We start from the raw sequence: 12,483 nt of genomic DNA, 5'->3' as shown, positions 1-12,483 counted from the left end.
AATGTTTTCTACAGATTCATTATTACTTATTTACTCTTGTATTCTCTTCTCCTATTTAGGAAACACAAAATGCTGCTGTGCTTTTTTTATGGCTTTATGTACTTGTACTCACATTTTCAGGGAATAATCTGTTGAACTCTTGGGTGTCTCCATTCAACATCCTTCATAATTTCTCAGTGTATACCCCATTCCATGTTTTTTGTCCTAAAATATATTACTCAGGTATCCAAATTAAATTGCATCTTCACCTGTCTGTCCATTACACTAAGCTGCTTATGCTTTCCTGAAGACTTTTACAGTCTTCCTAACGGTTTACTAAATCTCCTACTTGTGTCATCAGCAAAGTTTGACATCATTATCCTCCATAGCAGAGTCGAAATCCTCAAGCAATAACCATTTACCCTAACTCTCCATTTCCTGTCCATGAACCAACTTTTGATCCAGGGCAGCACAGTGGTTAGCACCACAGCCTCACAGCTCCAGCGACCCGGGTTCTGTTCTGGGTACTGCCTGTGCGGAGTTTGCAAGTTCTCCCTGTGACCGTGTGGGTTTCCTCCGGGTGCTCCAGTTTCCTCCCACAACCAAAGACGTGCAGGTTGATAGGTAAATTGGCCATTATAAATTGCCCCTAGTATAGGTAGGTGGTAGGAGAATTGAGGGAAGGTGGGGATGTGAGATGGAAATGGGATTAATGTAGGATTAGTATAAATGGGTGGTTGATGGTCGGTGTGGACTCATTGGGCCGAAGGGTCTGTTTCAGTGCTGTATCTCTCTATGACTTAAATTTTTTCTTGTACCATACACAAACTTTTCCAACACATCGTACAAGACATTTTATTGAATTCCTTCTGAATGTTCATATACACTACATCTACCGTAAAATTTATCTATCCATATAGTAATCTTTTCAAATAAGAAACACTTAAATTTGTCAAACATGACTGGTTTTCACCAAATTCATGCTTGCAGTTCTGATTAGCCCATGTATTTCTAAATGTTCACTTATTGGCCTCAACTGTTAACTCCCTCTGAAGTGTGGAGACTAGAAAAAATGAAACGGATTAGTTACTTAACTCCTTTCCAGGTAGCAAGAACAGCCACCTCAAGTTGAAGGGAACCCCTTTAAATATGCAGGTTGGGCTTCAATGATGCCACCAAGCCCTGATCTGCCATTTTACTGAGGCCTGAGCAGGGAACTGTGGTGGCTTCACCACAGCTGAATCAAGTGTCAGAAGAGACGCAGTAATGTAAATTTTAAATTCTGTTTGCATGTCCTTTTGGACCAGGAAGAGCTGGAGTGCTCCTATGGGCCCCAAAAGAAAACCTTTTGCCACCTTTGATCTGGGCTTCCCCTCCATCCAATAATGATCACCTTTGGACACCCCCTCCATTTTCTCACCACTTCCTGACTGTTGGGGACATTTGCAGTGGTGTCCAGGCCATGGCCTCCTGCCATCTGTATTCCAGTTCTGGCTTACTGGCTAGGCAATGATTCCTGCCAGGTTTTGGCAGGAATCGGAGCCCAAATATGAAAACAATGCCTGGGAGTCAGTCTTTCCAGGCCTTGGAATACAGGGTTTTTCCACTCAGCCACCTACCTTGCGGACAAATAGCAAGGCTACTCTTATTGCTCATTACAGATTCTAAGGCGCTGGATTTTCACTCTGGATAGGTGGGTAGCAAGGAGAGTTGGAAACTTATTCACTGCTCCAGAAATGAGCCCTGGGCTATTGTAACTCCCTGGCCTTATTTAAATCCCATCAGCTGACTTCCAACCTGTGATGGGAGGCAAACAGCTGAAAATCACATGGTATTGAGGTCACCCACCAACACAACGTAGGTGGCCGAATTGTCTTCCAGGTCCAAAGTGTGGAAATTTCACTTTTGGGAAGAGAGGGCAGGAAAAGCCTAAGCTTTCCTTTTGAGGCCCAGAAGTGGAGGAGTGCTCCTCCAGACCCCACAAGGAAAATAATTCTGTTTTTAAATAAAAATTAACTGCTTAGGGCTCTTCTGGTCCAGATCCTCTTTCCAAAATCTGCACCTCAAAAGGAAAGCTTCAATGGCTTCCTCACTCAGGCCACCACTTAAAATTGCAGTCGGGTCTCGATGACATCATCAGGATCCAACATGCATAATAAAAGGACTCCACCAACTTTGGGTGGATGTCCTTGCCATCTGTTCAGTAGACCAGGTTAAAATCATGAATGATGGAATCACAGCAGCTTTCTGGCATTTATGCCATTTAAAAATGCCCAACTACCAATTTTGGTAGGTTGGTTTAAAGTCACACTAAGAGTTTGCCTATAATTGACATTAGACCAACTGGTCTATAGTTACTCAGTTTATTCTTCACTCTCCTAGAGCATTGGTGTTACAATGGCTGCTCTAATCCCACTGCATAAAATTTGGATATTTGAAGCATTGAAAAACTCTGACCAGAGCCTCTTTTATCTCTTTCATTTTGTTCCAACAGCCTATGGTGTGCACCAGACATAGCTACTTTGTGCAATGCCTATTTAAAAAAAATCCTTTTCTAATGTTATCCCTAAAGACTCTATTCTCCTGTAGTACCCCTACATTTCACTTCCACCATAATTTCAAAAGGAATGATGCAAAATATTTGTTGAATTCTGGATGAAGGTATTTCAGAGATATTAAACTCCCTCCTTCATTCCTGAGCAATTCTACCTTCCTTAACTATACTTTTACTTTCTATATAAGCAGGATGAGGACGAAGAGTTATAAATGGTTAATTTCAGACAGACATCAACAAGTATCTTTTTATGGTTTTGTCCAGGACACTCAACCTATTTAAGAAACAGATGAATACTGAAATGGGAAGGCAGTAGGGTTAGTATATTAAAATGGAGATATCAAACTGTCTAAAGGGCCCTCTTCATCCAAACTTTCAGGACTGCATGACTCAGAATTTCCTCAGAACTGCTCCTGTTCCACTGTCAGAAATTAGTCAACAAAATGACAGTAATAGAACGGGAGCAGCTCTGGGGAAATTCCTGGCCTATGTAGGTTTATTGAAAAAGTAGTAAAAATGTACTTGCTGTACTGCGATCAGTTGGGAGACTGACAAACAACTCAACCTTTAAAATCATGAGATAGGTGCAGGAGTAGGCCATTCAGCCCCTCAAGCCTGTTCTGCCATTTCAATAGATCATGGTTAATCTGATTGTGGTCTTAACTCCACTGGCTGCCATGACCCTTAACCCCTTGTAGATCAGAAGTCTGTCTAATTCAGCCTTAAATATATTCAACGACCCCACCTACACTGCTCTCTGGGGAAGAGAATTCCAAAGATAATTAATCAGAGAAGAAATTCCTCCTCATCTCCATTTTAAAAGATGCTATTTCAAAACTGTGCCCCTTAGTTTTAGATTTGCCATGAGGAGAAACTTCCTTTCAGCATCTACCCTGCCAAGCCCCCTCAGAATCTTATGTCATTAAGATCATCTCATTCTTCTAAACTCCAATGAGTATAGGCCCAACCTTTCTTCATAAGGCAAACCCTTCATCCCAGAAAGCAACCTAGTGAGCCTCCTCTGAACTGCTTCCAATGCAATTATATCCCTCCTTAAGTAAGGAGACCAAAACTCTATGCAGTACTCTAGGTGTGGTCTCACAAATATTCTGTACAGCTGTAGCAAGTGGTTTGCTGTCCCCATTGTAACAGAAGACTAATACAACTCAACAGTTCCTTGCACGTCAAGGAAAAAACAAAAGGAGAAGTGGTCAATTTGGCACTTGCTGGTCTTTCATTCTATTTAACAGACAGCTTTGGAGCAAGATCATAGAGGTGGGCGAAGCCAAGGGAGCAGGCACCACCGCCCTCCCACCCCACCCAACCCTACCACCAGAGCAGCTTGCCTCATTAGCCAAAACACCATGTATGGCACTGAAAGAAAGCTTTCTTTTTTTAAAAAAAAGAGGAAAAAGGAGATTTAAAAAAAAAAAGAACCACTTGTGTTACAATATAAAACAATGAAATGTTAGATAGCGGAAATATAATACAACTTAAATTTAGTGTTGGTTCCACTGTTAAAATATATGGCTTGTTCACTTTGATTTTTATGTTCTTATCAAGCCAATTAGAAGGACACCAAATAGGTAATTAAGCTTAACCTCCAGAGAAGCAAAGTATAGTGCATTTGATCTTTAAATAATGCTAAGATGGGGAAATGAAAGTCTAAAACGGAAATGAAACATGTTCACAGCACCATGAGGACATCTCATTGGGTCATACCCAAAATGGAGGCCCTTCTTTAGATTAAGCAACCAACAGATTGACTTACTCTAGTTACTCTTACCTAAAATGATCCCTTCTGAAATCTAAAGTTCAGTCTCAAAGAACAGAGCCTACTTCTAAACCAAACTGAAACTGGAAACTAGCATTAGCATACTAGTCTTCCATCTCTGGTGGAATCCAACCCAGGCAGATACTAGGTAATCTCTCTGGCTACAATAGGTCCAATGTGAAATGAGTTTAGGTAGCTTTAAACAAGCTAATAGTGGGCACTAACCGACAACACAAAATTTCCCATAATATAATAGCGATTGCCAGAATCACTCAAGCAACCTATGGCTCTGGAAAACATCTACCATTCTTTTTAAAAAATGGCCCTCTGTGCACAAAGCAAATGGGTTTTAGAAATAACTAGAATTAAGATGGAAATGCAAAAGCAAAATACTATAGATGCTGGAAACAGACTGCTGGAAGCACACAGAAGGCCTAGTAGCATTCAGAATATGGAAACTTGGACCTGGGGGCTGATAAAATTATTGAACCTTAGGTGGTCATTGGGTATTCAATATGTAGGCTATGGCACATACAAACCAAACATTGAAGTGGTTTCAACTGCTGCAAAACGCAATAGAAAAAAGTAACTTGCAGTTATAGAACTTCTTTCACAGCATGACATTCCAATATAGTTCACAAATAATGGATGTACTTTTTTGTGACTATAATCACAATTCGCTAAAGAGGATGCTGCTGATGTAGCAATAAAGGAGGAGGTAGTAGCAATATTGAACAGGATAAAAATAAACAAAAAGGAAGTACTTAAAAGGTTGTCGGTACTCGAAGTAGAAAAATCATCCCATTCAGATGGGATGCATTCTAGGTTAGAGGGAAGTAAGGGTGGAAATTAAGGATTAGAGAATTGTGGGCAAAGCCTTCACCTTAGATATGGGGACAGTGCCAGGGAGCTTGAGGAATGCAAATGTTACCAAAAAAAAAGAGGGATAAACTGCGCAATTACAGGCCGCTCAGCACAATGCAGGTGGCGGAGGAACCTTTAGACACAATAATCCAGGACAAAATTAACTGGCACTTGAAAACGTGGGCAGCCACATGGCAGATTGAATTAAAGAGAGGTGTGAAGTAGAGGTGTGACATTTTGGTAGGAAGAAAGAAGAGAAGCAATATAAACTAAGTAGTATAATTTTAAAGGGGGTGAAGGAATAGAGACCTGGTGGTATATGTACATAAATCTTGAAGGTGGCAGGATAAGTTGAGAAGGTTATCAAGAAAGCATATATGAGATCCTTGGTTTTATTAATAGAGGCATAGGATACAAAAGCAAGGAAGTAATACAAAGGCTCTACAAAAAACTGACTAAGCCTTAACTGGAGTATTGTGTTCAATCCAGGTGCTCTACTTTAGAAAGGATGTCAAGGCCACAGAGAGGTAGAAGAGATTTGCTAGAATAGTACCAGGGATGAGGGCCTTCAGTTATGTGGAGAGACTGTAGAAACTGGGGTTGTTCTCCTTATAGCAGAGAAGGTTAAGAGGAGATTTGATAGAGGTGCTCAAAATCATGAACAGTTTTGATAGAATAAAGAAGAAATGGTTTCCGTTAGCAGAAGGGTCAGTAGCCGGAGGACGCAGATTTAAGATGATTGGCAAAAGATCCAGAGATGGCATGAGGAAACTTTTTATTTATTTATATAAAAGCAGTGAGTTGTTGTGATCTGGAATGCACTGCCTGAAAGAGGTGCTGAAAGCAGATTCAATATAACTTTCAATGGCAACTGGATAAATACTTAAAGGGAAAAAAATTACAGGGCTATGGGGAAAGAACAGGGCAGGGACTCATTGGTTAGCTCTACCAAAGATCTGGCACAGACACAATGGGCCAAGTGACATCCTTCTGTGCTGCATCATACTATGACATTATGCATTGTTTTGTAAGCAAATGTGATAGCCAATTTGTGTATCACAAGATCACACAAATAGCAATGAGATGAATGGTCAGATAATTGGTTTTGCCTTGCTGTTGGAAGAATGACTGCTGGCCAGGATACTGGAAGAACTCCCTTTGCAAGTAACATAGAATATTTTGTCAACCTGATCAGGTAAATAAGGACTCAATCTAGCATCCCTTCCAAAATACAATATATCTGACAATGCAGCAATTCTTTCGTACTGCACTTGAATCTAAAATCTTCAGAGTCAAAGGTCAGAATGTGACTATTGAGCCAAGCTAACATTGAAGTGTACAGGCTTACAAATTCCACTGTAAATGGCTTTATTTTGCTTTAGGAACAGTTCAAAATGTAAATTGGTTAAAGATCATCAAGTCTTTAGTAAATTGCTGAAATGTAAACACTGGCATATTAGCATCTCTCTACCACAGTGTCTCTAAACTTGACCGAAAGCACTGTATTAGATGCCTTTTTGTCTGGGATATTTACAGTTGACTTTTCTCAATAACTGCAGCTTCTGGAATGGACATTTGGATTCCATTGACTGACTTTAGCATCACATGTAATGCTGTAGGCAAGTAATCACTGAAGTTCTTTGACCGGCTGTTTTAACCAAAAGTCTCATCACATTATAAATTGCAAAGTAGTACATTCTGAAAAAGGGCTTTTTAAACTTCTTGTAAACTGAATATATCTATTGTTTTCTAGCAATATAGCATCTTTGTTTCACCACTTTTATGAATAATCTTTCTTGTAAATAAATATGCTTCTTAGATTGAGCCCAAACAAACTTCTGGCAAGTATGCTAAATATTGCCTTTCAGAGTAGACAGAAACACAAGAACACAAGAAATAGGACCAGGAGTCGGCCATAAGGCCCCTCAACCCTGCATGGCTATTTAATAAGATCATGGCTGATCCTAGACCTCAACTCAGATTTCCTGTCCAATCCCCATATCCCTGGATTCCCATACAGTCCAAAATCTATTGATCTCAGCTGTGAATATTCTCAACAAATAAGCATCCACAGCCCTTTGGAGTAGAGAATTCCAAAGATTCATAACCCTAAGTTAAGAAACTCCTCATCTCAATCCAAAATGGCCATATCCTGTGGTGGTGATACCTTGTTCTAGACTCCCCAATCACAGGAAACAGCATCTCAGCATCTACCCTGTCAAGCGCTCTTAGAATCTTATGTTTCAATAGCATCACCTCCCATTCTTCTAAACTGCATAGTAGAGGCCTGTTCTATCCAATCTTACCTCAGAGGAGAGACCTCACATCCCAGGAATCAATCTGGTGAACCTTTATTGCATCCCCTCTAAGGCAAATATATCCTTCCTTCGGGGTGGAAATCAAGGGCTGAGTTTTCACCACAGATGCAGGGAATAGGAGCCATATCTGTCTTTGGGTCACAAACTCTTCTCTGGTGGGAAACTGATTAAAGTTCAGATTTGCATGGACGCAGGGTGATGGTGAGCTCGTAAATTGATATGGAGATGGGTTTCCTATCCACTTAGAGTAGTAGGGATGGGAACGGAGGTGGATCAGATGAAGCATGGGATTCATTTAGACATCCAATATCCATCACTGAGGCTGCTGGTTGTCTTGAGGGAGAAATCTGCGGTTTGTGCCAAAGCCTTTCACTTCACTAGAGGGAAGTGAGATGCCACAGAGGAGCCAGAGGCCTGGAACCCAGTGCAGGGCTGATCCTTGCTTCATCAGTGCCAACCTGGATCTAATGCTGGAGGCCAGGAGGGAGGCAGGAAGAGGGCACCTTCAGCGTCATCGCCCTCCTCCAATTCCTCCTGCTGCTCCCCTGGTGAGCTGTCTCCTTCCATTGTCACACACCATCCTCAAGGTGTGCACCTCTTTGGAGGGTCACGTTATGGAGAGCACAGCAGACTACCATAATGACTGAGACCCTTGCAGGACCGTTTTGGAGAGCACCACACAACCCATCCAGGCACTGGAATCACATCTTCAGAAGTCCAATGGCCTGCTCAATTGTTGTCCTGCTGAGCAGGTTACATTGGTTGTATCGCCTGTGTGCCTGTCTGGGGCTCCTGTATAGTGCTCAGTAGCCATGTCTTCAAGGGATATCCCTTGTCTTTAATGATCAATTCACACACTTTGGAGTTGAAGGAGTGAAGATCTGAGGTATCCTGGACTAGCAGCAGATGAAGGAGTCATGGCAGCTGCGAGGAAAGTGAGCGCACACAGAGGAAACTGTTACGGTCAGACTATTTGGAAGTTGAGGTAGTTGAAGCCCCTCCTGTTGATGAATCTCACTGGCCAGTCACTGGGTGCTTTGATGGCCATATGGGTGCAATCAATGATGCCCTGCACTTGGGGGAATCCAGCGATGACTGCGAAACACAATGCCCTCTGTCTGTGCAAGGCCATGTCTGTTGTTAAATGCATGTGCTGTCCAGCTCTGGTAGAGAGGGCATCGGTGACCAGTGAGACGCTGAGTCAGTCATTTACAGCATAGAAAGAGGCCATTCTGCCCATCAAGTCCATGCCAGCTCTCCATGGAACTATCCAGTCAGTCCCACTTCCCCACTCAATTCCCTTGGTCCTGCAAGTTTATTTCTTTTAAGTGGCCATCCAATTTCCTTTTGGAGTCATTGATTATCTCCGCTTCCACCACCATCCAGCTCCCACAGTCACTCAGTAACCCCCCCATTTCTACGATACAAGTTCCACCTTGTTGATGATGTTCTCCATCGGTAGAATATGTTGATCGTTGAAGCGCCTCATTCACTTTCATCTTCATTCTCAACTATTCCAACACCACTCCTGCAGAACCGGTTTTACCCAGTTTCTTCCTTCCCATTTCCAACACTTAACACTTAGAATTGAATTTCATCCACCAGTCCCTCAGTGCAGCTCTCCCTCAGTATTGTTCCAACAGTGTAGTGCTCCCTTAGTGCAGAGCCAGAACTGAAGTTCAAGGCCACAGTGACTTTGATGGCCACTGGCTGGGCATGGTGCCCAGTGCTGCGAGATCTTCAGCGATGGGGGCACATGTCTGTGGCCATCTGCTTGGAGAGTCACAGTCTCCTGTGGCACTGGTTCTCAATCATCTCCAGGTAGCTCCATCTTCAGCAGGCAATCCTGTGTTGAGGGTAAGGCCACCATTGCCTACCTGCCAGTCTTTCCTCTCCCATGCCCTTCTGATGCCTGGGGTTCTGCCCATCCTGCAAAGGATGTTGCCCCTCATCGCCACTGGGCCCAAAATCAGACAGTCATGCCAATTGTCAGGTGGAGCCTTCCTTCTGGGAAGGTGGCCATCCACTTGTCCATGGTAGCCTTGTCCTCTGCTCTTCTGCCCCTGCCATGCAAAGGGGTGCTGACTCTGTTCAAAGCCCAGGTGCTGAATGCCCACACTCCCTGCTACCTGTGCAGTGCCAAAGGCATCCCTTTCCAAGTGCCCAGTTTCCCTATGCCCAGCTGACCTTCTTAGGGGGAGGATGTGATGCCCTGCCAGCCATGATTGGCTCCCCACTGTGTACCTGCCTCCTCTCAGCTGTTCAGAAACAGACAGCTTCTGAAACCCATGTGCCCCTTTAAATATTGCACCTTAGCCTTTGGCTAAGTTTAGTGGCAGCAGTGGGGAGGAGAGCAGGATTCCTGGCCCACCACCCTCCCCACACTTGAGATTATTCCTGGTGCTGGGAAAGGCACCCTGAATTTGATACACTGCCCAGTGCCAGTATTTTCAGGACACCACTCCTACCCCCAACCACACTAACCCCCCAACTCCATTCCCAACATTAGGGGGCCCTGAAAATTCAGCCCCAAAACTGTGCATAGTACTCCAGGTGTGATCTCACCAAAGCCCTATAGAATTGTAGTAAAATGTCCTTACTCTTGTACTCCAACCCCCTTACATTAAAGGCCAACATACTATTTGCCTTCTTAACTGCTTGCTGCACATGTTAGCTTTCTGTGTTTAATGCACAAACATCCAAATACCACTGGACACTTGAACACTTAATAGTTTCTTGGGGGTCAAGATCTAATACAAGTGTTGGAAGCACATTAGACCCACAGTAACTGGTGAGATCAGTTCTACAATACCATAATGAAATATTACTGTTAGTTACAGTACCAGCTTTTAATGGATGTAATAATTCATTCTTTTGCGATAAAAACTAAAATAGTTTATTCCTATTAGTTTAAAATAATTTTTATTCAAAAACTTCCAATGATGGGATAATTCATGTTAAGCAATTTTAATCAAGAAAAATTGAGGTTTAACTGATAATTCCGAGTAGATTGTACCTCCATTTTGCTTTCTTTGGTCTCCTCAGTTAAGCAATCTCAAATTTCAAAGGCAGCCTTGTCCTTTGTAGTGCACAGACCCCTCAGCCTAGAGGCCAGGACTCAAATCCAGTTTCAACTGGAAATGACTCTCAGAATTCTCTTGAGAACACCTTTGCCAACTTCAGACTGCTCATCAAGGATAGAAAAGTTGGTCAAGAGATTCCTTCCTGTACTGCCCAAGAGCAGCATTGAAGGCATCCATGGCCATATCTGGACCAGAAGTATTCCACCCCTCCCCTAGCCAAGAATAAACCAAGAATGGTTTATTAAGGGAATACAATAATTTAATGAAAATGGGCATTTTCACAGTTGTCAGTTTTAGATACAATGGTGTTGAAAATTTTGATGAGAAAATAACTGCATATGATGTACTATTTTCACTTACAAAAATGTTAACATTGTATTTGGACAATCTCATTAATAGCTTTAAAAAGGAGCAACTGAAATGTTTGAAATATAACACAAAGCAAGTGTTTTATGATTAATTGGCATGATCTGTAACAAGAACAGTTTTGCGTTATAATATGTGGACTGATGAAAGGTCACTGACCTGAAACATTAACTCTTCTCTCTCCACAGATGCTGCCAGACCTGCTGAGTATTTCCAGTATTTGTTTTATTTCAGATTTCCAGCATCTGCAGTATTTTGCTTTTAATAAAATATGTGGATGTTGGCCATCTGAAATAAAAATAAAAAATGCTGGAAATACTGAGCAGGTCTGGCAGCATCTGTGAGAGAGGAAAAGAGTTAACATTTCAGGTCAATGACCTTTCATCAAAACAGGAAAAAGTTAGAGATTTAACAGGTTTTAAGTTTGGAGGCAGGGAAAAGGGGAAGAACAAGAGGGAAGGTCTTTGTCAGGGTGGAAAACAGTACAGATTAAATGACAAAAGTTATGATCGTCAAGGCAAAAGGAGGTAAAGGAAGTAATAATAGGGCAAGTAAAGAAACAAAAAGCTGAGCCGAGAAGTGTAAATGCGAAAAAGCAGAATCATCACCAATAGTGACACAGTTGCATTTACAGAGTGATCCACCTTTTAAAGGAAAATCCATTTATTTAACAAAAAGTGCAGAATTGGCTCACTGCAGAGGAAACACCATGTAACTTTGCATTTATATTGTGTCTTTAACGTAGCAAAATGTCCCAATGTGCTTCATAGGAATGTAGGTCAAAATTAAACTTAAGGTTTAATTAAGTTAAAGAAAAACCTAGGCATATATTTAGAAAAGTGATCTCAGCTTCATTCTATTTGCACTTTATCAAACCTCTTTTGTTCAAAAAAAACTGCATTTCTTGCTGCAAGTCTAATTTTAGCCCTTTACCTTTCTCCCGACTTCTTAAAAGTTCTGAGAACTGCAGGCTGGCAAACATTTACATAGTGATCCACCTTTTAAAAGAAAACCCCATCAATTAAAAAAAAAAGAATTTGCTCACTGCCAGAGGAAACACCAAGCAACTGTAAAGATCTTTGTATCCAAGACTACATATCCATATCAATGAGCACCAAAGTTCATTACCAAGGGATTTAACTGTCTCCGGTAGTGTGCCAGTAAACACATGCATGACAAACTGCTTTGTGCACTACTTGAATACAGCTGTTAATTTTTTAAAAATAAAAGCATGGAACATTTTGCATAAAGGACAAACTTCAACACCTTGTCCATTTCATTCACACAAAAGCAGACTAAAAATTACTTACCTTTCTCAGTGTCCAAATGGGAATCAGATAGAATTGTTTTTTTTTTTAGTTGTACTGAGTTATCAATCCAAGGGTAATTTTCTTCATATGGAAACCTAAATGTTTACAACACACGGCAAAATTTGTGCAACATTGAACAGAAAGTAGTTCAGAGAAAAATTACAGCTGCCTTATCCACTCCCTACAGCACAGCTAAAATTGAGGAACTAACTGGCGAGTTTTTTTTCTTGTGTGA

General features: G+C 41.6%; 1 protein-coding gene across 2 annotated transcripts in view; it reads right to left on the bottom strand.

The window, feature by feature from the left end:
- The window catches only part of lyn (LYN proto-oncogene, Src family tyrosine kinase), a 138,666-nt gene extending 126,190 nt beyond the window's left edge, over positions 1 to 12,476 (bottom strand). For both annotated transcript variants that reach the window (XM_068031855.1, XM_068031856.1), the window contains exon 1: positions 12,249 to 12,476. The gene's annotated coding sequence lies outside the window, so the exon portion shown is untranslated. The remainder of the gene's footprint in view (positions 1 to 12,248) is intronic.
- Between the last annotated feature and the right edge of the window lie 7 nt (positions 12,477 to 12,483).

Source organism: Heterodontus francisci, chromosome 5 (genome assembly GCF_036365525.1).
Source record: "Heterodontus francisci isolate sHetFra1 chromosome 5, sHetFra1.hap1, whole genome shotgun sequence".
Classification (NCBI taxonomy): domain Eukaryota; kingdom Metazoa; phylum Chordata; class Chondrichthyes; order Heterodontiformes; family Heterodontidae; genus Heterodontus; species Heterodontus francisci.
Note: the sequence above shows the minus strand (reverse complement) of the source record. Positions and strands in the feature narration are given on the sequence as shown.